Below are 11,722 nucleotides of genomic sequence, written 5' to 3' on the forward strand. Positions count from 1 at the left end.
CTCGCCAGCAATTAATGAAATTCTTTAGTGGGAAGCTTAGAAGTGTGTTGCTCTAAAACCATAAGAGGCAGCTCTCTTATAGCCAGAATTTAAATAATATCCAATGTCATTTATAAGAAAGTATCACAAAATGATATGAAATGAGTTGGGCAGGTTTAGGCACAGGAATCCCAAAAGCTAACTATCCTAATTCTTCTTGTTGGCCAGAAGCTAGAAATGTTCTTGGTTCTGTCCTGACCAGCCAGGAACACAGAAAGGAGTTCTGTTTTCTTGTTACCTTGCTTTTTTGTTTGTTTGGTTTTTGGTTTTTCGAGACAGGGTTTCTCTGTGTAGCTTTGCACCTTTCCTAGACCTGGCTTTGGAGACCAGGCTAGCCTCGAACTCACAGAGATCGCCTGCCTCTACCTCCCGAGTGCTGGGATTAAAGGCGTGCGCCACCACCGCCCGGCTACCCTGCTTTCTTAAATGAGCACTTCTGCCTGGAAGCCATGCTTGAGTGTGTGACTGAAACTCTAGTCACTGAACCCTCCTGGTGAGCAGCTTTGGAACTGGGTCTCTGGGTTTTCATGGTGGAAATGGGTTACACTATTTCCCAGTTTCTGCCTGTCCTTGAGAGGATTTTAAGGTCTCAGCTCTTGAGGGAATGTCTGGTAGCTAGATAGGGATTAGTGGCCTTGGAAGCCTTTGAGGGCCGACCCCTCCCTCACAGTCAGCACTTGAGACCCCACTTCCCATTCCCCTGCCCACATTAGGAAGGAAATCAATGATTGCCCCTTCCTAGGTTTCCTAGAAAGGGGGATACCACTGGCTCTGTTAGGAAACATGGCCTGATCTGCTCTAAAGAGGAGAGCATTGCTGTTACCTCCAGGTGAGCCTGGCAGTCACTTGTTCAGAAATCCACCCCAAGGAAAAATGATCCGCCTGGAAACTCGCTAGAGATGGGAGGAATAATTAGCCCATTTCCCCTTCCCAGCCGACCCTTGGTGCAGCCGCTCACACGGCTTACCTCATGGTGGCGCTGCTAAGCCTCCGGTTTAGGCTTCTAACCCTGAAAAGCATAACTTTTCATCTTTCTTTTGGATATTGACCCAAAGCCAAAGTATGTTCTCCTGGCATTCTGGGCTTTCTTTCTCTTACCAAAGTCCTCTCTGCAGTGGAGCTGCTTACCAGCCTCCATTGCTAACCATGCCAGAGTTCTCACACCTAATCTCAAAAGACACAGCCTCTTCTCTCTTTTCCATCTCCCTTGTCCCGGCAGCCGCTGAGAACTACAAACTCTAGTACAATTGTCTCTTTAAGCTATTTAGCAGGACTAAGAACTCAAAAGGGAAGCTTGGTTCCCCTGCAACACTGATCAGCAGACTTGGCTTCATGTTGAAGGAAAGTTTGAGACCTTGGGGTTACAAACTCCATGATAAGAGTGCTTGCCTAGTATGCCGAAAGGTCCTGGGTTCAATCCCCCAGTACAGAAATAAAGAGAAGTTTGAAGTATGGTTACTACAACTGGATGGGTTGTAGGATGGGAACAACTCAAATTTTATAGTAATTAGCATGCCCTTTCTCAGTATCAGGGTTTTCTTCTCTATTTTTTTTTAACTTGTATTTTAATTTTAGGAAGAAATTTCAGTGTTAACCATTAAGGAGTAAATTAAAACTAGAAGTCAGGGCAGCCAAAGTAAATGCCCAGGGTTGGGGAGATCAAGGTAGAGTGCTTACTGCTCAAATACCTGAGCTTAGATTCCCACCATCCATGTAAAAAGCCAGGCATGGCAGCATGTCCCGTCATCCTAGTTGTGAGACAGAGACAGGAGCATCCCAGGGGCATGCCTAGCCATTCCAGTGGAACTGGAGCTCCAGAGTAAATGGGAAATGCTGTCTCAATTAGGTGGAGTGTGACAGAATACCCAACACTGATCTCTGGCCTCCTCATTTATGTACACCACCCCTCACAAAACATGTATTTATTTATTTATTTATTTATTTGTTTGTTTGCTTGTTTGTTTGTTTTGCCTGCATGTATGTCTGTGTGAAACTGTCAGATCTTGGAGTTACAGACAGTTGTTGGCTGCCATGTGGATGCTGGGAATTGAACCTGGGTCCTCCAGAAGAGGAGTTGGTGCTCTTAACCACTGAGCCATCTCTCCAGCCCCACAAAACATTTTTAAAATAAAAGAATTCCTGGAATATTAGTAGAATTAAACCTAACATAGAGTTAGTAGCCTCTTAGTCACTGATGTCCTCAACTGTTTCTTTTTGTGATTGTTGAACTACATTTGCTAAAGTAAAAGTCACATGGTTTAGAATGAGAAAAAAAATTAAAACCACCCCAAATCCATCAATCAGAAATAATTTGTTGCCAGGTGGTGGTGGTGGAGGCGGCGGCGGCGGCGGCGGCGGCGGCGGCGGCGGCGGCGGCGGCAGCGGCGGCGGCGCACACCTTTAATTCCAGCACTTGAGAGGCAGAGGCAGGCAGATCTCTGTGAGTTCAAGGCCAGCCTGGTCTACAGAGCGAGTTCCAGGACAGCCGGGGCTACACAGAGAGACCTTGTATTGAAAAAACGGGGGGGGGGGGGGGGGAGGTAATTTGTTATCATTAGGTGAAAATCATTCCAGATATTTCTGGGAGAAGGAGGAGGAAGGAGGGAAGAGAACAGGGGAGAACTTTGTAGAAATAGGATTACTGCAGTTGTTTGAATTCTTCAGTTGACTTTTGCTTAGATTTGACTATCACAAAACCAAAAACAGGGCTGACAAGATGGCTCAGCCTGGTCACCGGAGTTCAATCCTCAGGAACCACCTAGTCTATTGATGAAGAGAACTGACTCCTACAAGCTATCCTTTGTGCAAACTTCAATGTGCGCACCTTGGCATACATAACTGCTGCTCCCCAAATAAGCAAAATAAATTAATTTTTTAAAAGAACAAAATTATGGTACACTTCAGATAAATGCTTCATTACTACAACAATGCTAGGATTTTTTTGTTGTTTTGTTTTCAAGATAGGGCTTCTCCTTGTAGCCTTGGCTGGCCTGGAACTTGCTTTGTAGACTAGGCTGGTCTTGAATTCACAGAGATCATCAGCCTGCCCCTGCCTCTGGAGTGCTGAGATTAAAGTCATGCACTGTCATGCCTGGCCCACTATTCTTAAAAGGCTCTTGTAAAGTTAAAGAACAAACAGCATTCATAAATACCAATTCTTATGAAAAAGTGATTCAGTCCTACACCTCAGTTGTCTCCCTTCTGAGAAGACGCAGAATTAGGCTCTTGGACACTTCCCTCCCAGACTTAGCTCTATTTCCATTCTCCAAGTACTAAAGGCTGCCAGGCTGGACGGCTGACTAGCTATGACTCAAGCGATAATTAGAGAAAGAGAAGATGCATATGAAGCAGTTACCTAGAATGTCACACAAAGACAAAAGGCCACAGAAGACACGACAGAAGGAGAGGATCCGGTACATCTAATGTCCACTGGGAGATTCTGAGAGGGGAAAAAAACAAAACAAAACAAAAAAAGGGAGGGATCTGATGGACTAAATGTTCACGTCCCCCACCCCCAGTCCATGCATTGAAATCACAGTTCCTAGTTTGCTGGTATTAGGAGGAGGGCCTCTGGGAGATAATTAGGTCATTAGTGCAGAGCTAACCTTGTAGACGAGAAAGAATAAAGTTAAACAAGGGACTCCGGCACACTCTCTGATCCACCCTGAGGATTCAATGAGAAGCCGGTAGTCTGCAGCCCATTAAACTCCCGTTTCCAGAACTTGATCATGTTGGCACCCTTCGCTCAGACGTCTGTCTAACTGCAGAGCTATTGATAAGAACATGTCTGAGGCAACTGATTATACAGCCCAAACCAAGACAGTATGGTTTCCATTCAAAGATACTGTTGAATTTTGTAATTTCTCAGATTTGGGTTGTACCTGGATCTGAAACAAGATTTCCCCAGACAGGCCGCACCATTTTGAGCTGCAGATTTCACTCTGTAATAATAGTTTACAGTCTTGAAGAAGAAGTCCACATTCTCTTCTAAGATTTGTCAAGTGTCACCAAAGAGGGAAGGAGGAAGGAAAGCTAGAGGTGGGGTGCCTCCCCAAAATGGCGGGGTTCAAATTCAGTATGGGTGTGATGTCCTGGGTGCCTTAATAACTGGGAAATGAGAGTAGAATGGCCCTATTTCTCCTTGAATAACAAGCGCACAGACAAGTAGAATTCTGAACACACCTGGATCCCAACTCCTTAGACACTGGTGAAAGTAACCCACTTAGCCACTGATCCCCATCCCCCAACTTCCCAAGCTTCCTGACCAGATTAGTAAAATGTAGTCCACTGTTGCTAGGGATGTTATCTCATCAGTTCTCCCAGTTCTGAGATTACAGACAGGAGCTGAAGCTAAGGGATGCTTGACATCAAAGGTGTTACCAGTTAGTAAAGAGTAGAGCTAGATGACAAGACACAGTTTTATGACCCCAAAGGCTGACCTTTAGCCATCATCAATATTTCTTTTTTCCTTTTTTTTTTTTTTTTTTTTTTTTTTGGTTTTTCAAGACAGGGTTTCTCTGTATAGTTTTGGTGCCTGTCCTGAATCCTGCTTTGTAGACCAGGCTGGCCTCGAACTCACAGAGATCCGCCTGGATCTGCCTCCCGAGTGCTAGGATTAAAGGTGTGTGCCACCACTGCCTGGCCATTATCAGTATTTTTTAAGCAAAGTCCAGGTGTCTTGTACATTAGCATCACCCATGTTCAAGCTGACACAGGGAAGAAAGGGTCACAAACCACATTTCTTCTTTTAAAATGTGTAAGTTATTTTTATTTTATGTGCATTAGTATTTCACCTACACGTATTCTGTGTGAGGATGTCAGAAACCCTAGAGATGGGGTTACGGACAGGTGTGAGCTGCCACGTGCGTACTGGGAATTGAACCCGGGTCCCCTGGAAGAGCAGCCAGCGCTCTTCACCACTGAGCCATCTCTCCAGCCCCTAGAAACCACATTTCACCGAGCTTTCCAAGAATCATGGACCTGCCTACATTGACAATAGGGGCTTAGTTTCACAAATTCTTTTGAAAACTATTTTTCTAGCAAATACTTTTATAAAGGATATGCCCATTGCAGAAAAAGAAAAAAAGAATCCTGGGAGAGGTTAAGAAGAACTTTCAGGTCACGGGCAATTCCCGGCAGTGAGGTGCATTTCCAGACACACATCAAAGACTTGTCTTTTCTCTTTAGAACTTTTCCTCACTCACTATGTACAAAATGTTTCCTGAATTTCCCAAAGGCTGGGTGTGGTGGCACATGCCTGTAATCCCAAATCTTTGGGAGACCGAGGCTGGAGGATTTCCTTGAGTTCAAGTCCAGCCTGTCTTACACACCAAGGTGCTATCTTAAAGAAAGAAAGAAAGAAAGAAAGAAAGAAAGAAAGAAAGAAAGAAAGAAAGAAAGAAAGAAAGAAAGAAAGAAAAGAAAAGAAAAAAGAAAAAGCCAGAGCTCTGCATATTGTAGTGTAATCACCCTACTATTGAACGGACTTTGTAGGAGAAAACATTTTTTTTTTTTCAAGTTAAGGGAATCAAATGTGTTCCCCTCTTCTGTGGCCGAGGAATCCAAGGGAAGAGACAGGTCTGATTTGGAAAGAGGAGACTCTGGCATGACAGCTCAAAGAACATTGAGAATGCAAGGGGCTGGTGGAGTGAAGTCCAGCAAGCACAACTGAGAAGCAGTTTCTGACCGATTCTCCGTTTCCCTTGCTCTGTGGGAGCATAGTGTGCGGGTTTTGCCACTGTGCCTGTATGTCTGGCCTGGGATTTGAAAGTCCAGGTTTTCTATACAATTTTCCCATAAAAAATGTTATCCCATGTACTGGCATGTTTCGAGACTCAAGGGGCCCTTCAAATCTTTTTATTTTTAATGTGATACTTTATCTTTCATTTTATTGTTTTAGAAAGAAAAGAGCCTGTGGCGGCATGCAGTACTTTAAGAGTCCTAGTTTTGTGGACAGAGAACCCTTATTTTGCACTAGAGGACAAGAAGGCTGTGGAAGCGGTCCTTCCGGGGTCCTGGCTTCCCTGCGTGGCCAGTGCATGGAGCTGTCCAAGGTTTTCCTGTCTTGGCCATACTGTTTCTGACCTCTTTAAGGAGCACACAGGAGGCGGAAGCAGGAAGGAAAGGCCTTGACTAAATCTGGAGTCCCAGCCCCAGCGTCGTGCAACTTTGGGATGTCGAGTCAGTTCTATGTCTGTCTGTCGAGTGAGTCCTATGTCTGTCTGTCAAGTGGGTCCTATGTCTGTCTTTGCTTCAGTTTCTTTTTCTGCTAAAACAGGATGTTAATACCAGAACCTAACTCAGATTGGTGTGAGGCGCTAAACTGTAAAATTATTTAATGCAGTGCCTGGCAAATAGAAGAACAAAAACTTCCAGTCCCCCATTTCTGCCTCATCAGGATTTTAGATGTAGATTGTTGTAATTCTTGTAATTTTGCCCTGGCATTCAGGAATACTTGGGGTGGGCAGTAAGAGCACTTGGACAAATTGCTCACAGAACTCAACTTAAGACTCCTAGGTCTGGCTTGGCCATTAAACCGTGTGTGAGACTCTTGTCAAGTTGACTGATTTTTCTGAACTCGGTTTCCTCCTCTATTAAATCAAGCACTTTAACTCCAGGAGTTATCTTCTAACGTTCTGTGACCCCGGAGTCAAATTCCCAGCTCTGCACTCAATCCGGTCACTCGGCGTCCTTGTTTATAAACTAGAGAAATAGTGTTTGGCACCCACCACCAGCTAGCGTATCACAGCCGGGAGCAGACCGGCGACAGGGGGGCCCCGGACGAAGCCGCACCATGAGAACTAGGCCTGACGTGTACAAGGGATCCAGGCAGAGGGGGACAGGAGCGCTTCTTTCTGCAGAGCTTAAGCCCGGCCAGACTCACCCGGAGGAGCTGTCTGTCGCGCGCGCGGTGCTTGGCTGGAAGCCCCTGCTCTGCTGGAAGGATTACAGGCTTGTGTCGCGGTCATTTAGAGGCAAGGGATGGGAAGGCTGGGTCGAGAGCGCGCAGGAGCTGCTTCGGCAAGGTGTTCCCGTTGACTCGCTTTCTGCTGCGTCTCCGCTTCCCATCCCTCGCTCTAGGAGGGATCCACTGTGTAGCAGGCCCGAACCCCCTCCCGGAAAGTCTGCAGTGGGTGTCCCCCCCCATGCCCCCCCCCCCCCCCCCGTGCCACACAACTACACACTCCCCTGCCTTCCGCTCCTCCCTCCTGGCTGCCATAGAAACCAGCCTGCCAGGTCTGGGCCCGCGTCGCGCGGCGGTGGCCATCCAGTCTCCTTTTCCCGGCTCCCCAGAGCCAGCCCCCGGCTCGGGATTGGTCCTGTTCTGGACGCTGAGGGGCACTGGGCTCTGGTGGCGGAGCCTGGAGCCGACAGGCAGCTGGGTTTGCCACGGCCCTGTGGGTCAGATCTGCTGCTCATCACGGCTCGCAGAGCCTTAGGGGAGAGAGACCCAGACGTCTGCGCCCGGGGACACCCACGAGCCTGCTCCAGCGCCTGCCACTCTGCGCGCCCAGCCCGGCGGGCCGCACAGCGAGCTCCCCAGGCGGCCTCCCGACTGAGGTAAGCGGGGCTCGGAGCCAGCGCTGGGGTCAGGCGAGCCTGGCCACCCCCAGGCTGCAGATGTGCGTGGTTAGAAAGAGGCACTTCTCCAGGACCGCAAGGGAGAAAGGGAGACACAAGTTCTGATCCGCGGTGGCGGTGAAGTGGGGTTAGGGAGGAGGTTAAGCGCTCCTGGGGACGTCCACCGGGTCAATCAGCAAGCTGAATATGGGGACATTGGCACCAGGGCGCGGGCTCCCACCCCTGTGTGCGGGGCCCTGGTCTGGGCGCTCGTGTGCACCCCCTCTGTGGGTACGGTGCGATCACCCGTGTCTGTGTGCGTGCCCACACGTGAGCCAGAGGGCAGCCGAGCGCCTCCCGTGTGCACACACCGGTTTTCTGGCCCGCAGGCGCCAGCCCAAATCTGTAAGTTTGTGACTAGGGCTGAGCACCTGTGTGACCTGGATTAGCAGTGGACCCAACTTCTCACGGGTGTGGCCCGGGGAAGGGGGGGGGGCACGAACCCTCAAGGACACCACGCACCAGAATCCTCCCCTAGAGAATGGTGCTTTGGGAAGATCCAACAAAGTCAGGAGGAACTTCCTCGCTCTTCCCGGGTATTTCTCCAGGATTGTTACAATGGAGGTAGAGGACTTGGAGGTCCGTCCAGTCGGAAAGGGATCTCAACAGAGTCCGATGGAGAAGCCAAGAGATCGATTTTTCCCCCTTTTCCTCTCCTCCTCCTCCCCTCCTCCTCCTCCTCCCCTCCTCCTCCTCCTCCTCCTCCTCCTCCTCCTCCTCCTCCTCCTCCTCCTCCTCCTCTCTTCCCTCTTCCTCACCCTTCCTCTCCCTTTTCCAGTTTCCCCCACTCCGGAGTGTAGACAAGAGGGCTCTATGTTAAACCCACCCTCCCCCACCCCATCTCAAAATAAGGGCGAATGAATCACATTCTAAATGCTCATCGTGTAATTCAGACAAGTTTGGAAATTAAACAAATCGCGTTTGCACTGTGGGGCCTGGGGCATCCAAAGGGAAACAAACAAAACCAGACGAACGAAAATTCGTTCCAAGTTAACGATTTCAAACGGGAATGTAAAAACGGGTATTTGTTTATCGTAAAAGGAATTTAAAAAAAAAATGTTTGAAAATCCGTATACACAGTTTGCATCATCAGCATTCGGTGTGATTCACAGAAGCACCTCAGGAGATGGTTTCTGTTAGTGTTGCAAAAGCCCTTCTAATTTTGGTTGCCATGGTAACTAGAGAAGGCGCCCTGCACTTAGAGAGAGGCTGCCTGGCTGGAACCAGGAACTGTTCCTAAAGGGAACATGTCCCCTCTGGTCGCCACGGCAATAACCGAATTCATAAAAAGATAGGTTTCTTTTCCTTGGAGTAAACTTCACGCCATGTTTTTGTGGGGTTTAAGGTTTTTTGTTTTTGTTTTTGTTTGTTTTTGTTTTTGTTCCTTCAAATGTCAGTCTGTGCTTCAGACCTTTTCCTCTCAGACAATAAGAGTACACACTGCCCTCCAGCATGTCAAACGGCCATCACTCCCGAGGGTCCGGTTCTCTTCCCACACTAACAGAAGACTGAGGAGCTGTTTGATGCTCAAGGAGTCCTGGCCTGGGTTCAGACCGGCCTCTGTATTTAGCAGTTAAATTTGGAATTCTAATTAGCTTTCTAATTAGTAGCCGGAGAATGTAGGTGGGGGGCCTGGCAGAGGCTACTGCCGGGAAAAGCAGAGCCCTGCTCTCCACTGATTGGTGTTTGGTGGGCTGTCGAATGTGCTTAGTAAAGCTCTCATGCATTTATTTTTGGACTGACCACTATTAAGTGGTAAGCCTGGAAAAACTTTCAAGAAAGGCCTTCTTCTGTTAGGGAGAAATGTGGCTGGGGTTTTGGGCTGAAGTGTGTGCTGTTCCTTATTTAAGCTGCATTTAAAATAAAGACAGGTTTGTATGAACCTAAATTTCCCAGTCATGATTACAAACAGGTTATAGAACTCTCTACGATCTCATTTAGCCTTAGGGTTTTAGTTCAGAAAGACTAATTTGGGACAAACTGTGGTACCTCACTTAACACTTTCATCAGCAAATGTCGGTGCCGTTCAAGATACAACTCTTCAACAGCTATGATTTCTTTCATTTCTAGGCACCGATCGCACACATCGGTAGCATATGAATGGAAATTTTGAAAGCTTCTAGACTTACAGTATTAAAAGGGAAAATACAAAGACTAAGTCTGAGTAAAGTCATGTTTCCAGCCACATACAGAGTGCCATTTGGGGGATCTGAAAAATATAGTTTTAAAGCTGGGCGGTGATGGCACAGGCCTTTAATCCCAGCACTGGGGAGGCAGAGGCAGGTGCATCTCTGTGAGTTTGAGGCCAGCAAGAGCTACAGAGTGAGTTCCAGGAAAGGCGCAAAGCTACACAGAGAAACCCTGTCTCAACAGCCCCCCCCAAAGTGTATATATATATACTTAAATTCAACTTCAACCTGTACTTCTCTAGGGTTAAAGAATCTTCATGAATTGTCTGATTTTTCTAGAATCGGTTGTAAATCTCAGAAGAAAATATTCAAGTCACTTATGATAATAGTCAACAGCTGGAATGAAGTCCAGTTTAGTTCTTAAATTGCCTTGAATAGCTTCAAGGTTAGCTCAGCCACTGCAATACGGAATATTGACCAGTTGTACAGGGGGGCGGGTTGCAGTCGAAAGACAAATGATTTCAGCTACACCACCTGGGAAAATGAAACAAAAATGTAAGTCACTTGGTAGGCTTATGAAGATGGGCATCAGTCAAGAAAATTCAGGTGAGAGGGAGATGGAGGGGGTGGTAGAGAAGTTCAGGACAGAGGAAAGAGAAAAGCTGTAAGGGAAGTCTTAAGTGAGGAGAAAGCAGATCAGGACAAAGTGAGTGGAAGAGAACATTGAGGACAAAGAGGGTCACACAGAAGGAAGGCCATGTTGCATCATAACCAGAATCCAAAAAGCATTCTGCTCTTCGTTCTGGACTAGAGCATTGACACTAAACAGAAAAGATTTATTTTATTTTTAATTATGTGTTTGTTTGTGTTGAGTGTGTGTGCGCGTGAGTGCAGGTGCCCGAAGAGTCAGTTGTCCTAGAGCTGTTGTGAGCCTCCTGATGTGGGTACTGGGAACTGAACTCAGTCCTCTGGAAGAGCAGTATATGCTCTTAACCGCTGAGCCATGTCTCCAGCTCCTACTACTGACACTTTCTAAGTAAGGACTAGGTACCCTATTTAGCAAAAAGAAGTCCTGTGACTTACTCAGAGAACCCCTGCAGATCTAGAGTGCCCAGGGAAGGGCAGTGCATTTTGCTCCCTGTTACAGTGAGGTTCAAGGCTGCCGCTTTCTCTCTTCTGGGTCTGTTGAGCTAGATGCCTGCTAGACCAATCTTTAGACACCAGGAAATTTTCTACTTATTGTTAGTTAGAATCATTCTGTTGAGAGAATTTATAGACACACTTTCATTATGTGATTGCAAATGCTTTTTTTAACTTTCGAAATAGTGTTTCATTTGTCATCAAAATAATATGTTCATTTAATTTTAATCATTTAAACCACACTAAAAGATTGTAATAATAACACTCATACTCCCCAAATATAATCACTGTAGTTTTTAGCAGTTTGGTCACTTACCTTCCTATATCCAAATGATCCTCTTATGTTGCTGGGTTTTGATTTAACAGCTTTAGACATAGTCTACTGAGTTACTCTTATTATGGGTAAGGATTTAATTCTCTTGCTCAACACCTTCCAACTCACTTCCTCCATTTTTTTGCGATATAGTTTGTAGATGAAACTCAACTACATCCTCATTAGTAAAACCTTTATCTGATAATGACAGACATTGGGACCAAGGACATGGCTCAGTGGGCAAAAACACTTGACCTGTAAGCCTTGAGTTCCAATCCCCAGAAGCCACATAAAGCCAGAACTGGTGGTGCATGTGTTTATAACCCCATGGAAAGATGTACAAGGTAGAGATTGGAGAATTCCCAGAAAGCCCTAAGGTCCGCAACACACAGCACAATGGCAAAACAAGATATCCTGCCTCAAACAAGATGGGAAGCTAGAACCAACTCCTTTGGCTGGCCCCTGACCTCCACATATACTC

At 46.7% G+C, this 11,722-nt stretch overlaps 1 protein-coding gene across 1 annotated transcript in view; it reads left to right on the plus strand.

Annotated features, from left to right (window-relative positions):
* Nucleotides 1-7,289: 7,289 nt before the first annotated feature.
* Nim1k (NIM1 serine/threonine protein kinase) overlaps nt 7,290-11,722 on the plus strand; it is a 46,613-nt gene continuing 42,180 nt past the window's right edge. Inside the window, exon 1 of the mRNA XM_059276321.1 lies at nt 7,290-7,599. The gene's annotated coding sequence lies outside the window, so the exon portion shown is untranslated. The remainder of the gene's footprint in view (nt 7,600-11,722) is intronic.

The sequence above is a fragment of the Peromyscus eremicus genome, chromosome 11 (assembly GCF_949786415.1).
Source record: "Peromyscus eremicus chromosome 11, PerEre_H2_v1, whole genome shotgun sequence".
Taxonomy (NCBI): Eukaryota; Metazoa; Chordata; class Mammalia; order Rodentia; family Cricetidae; genus Peromyscus; species Peromyscus eremicus.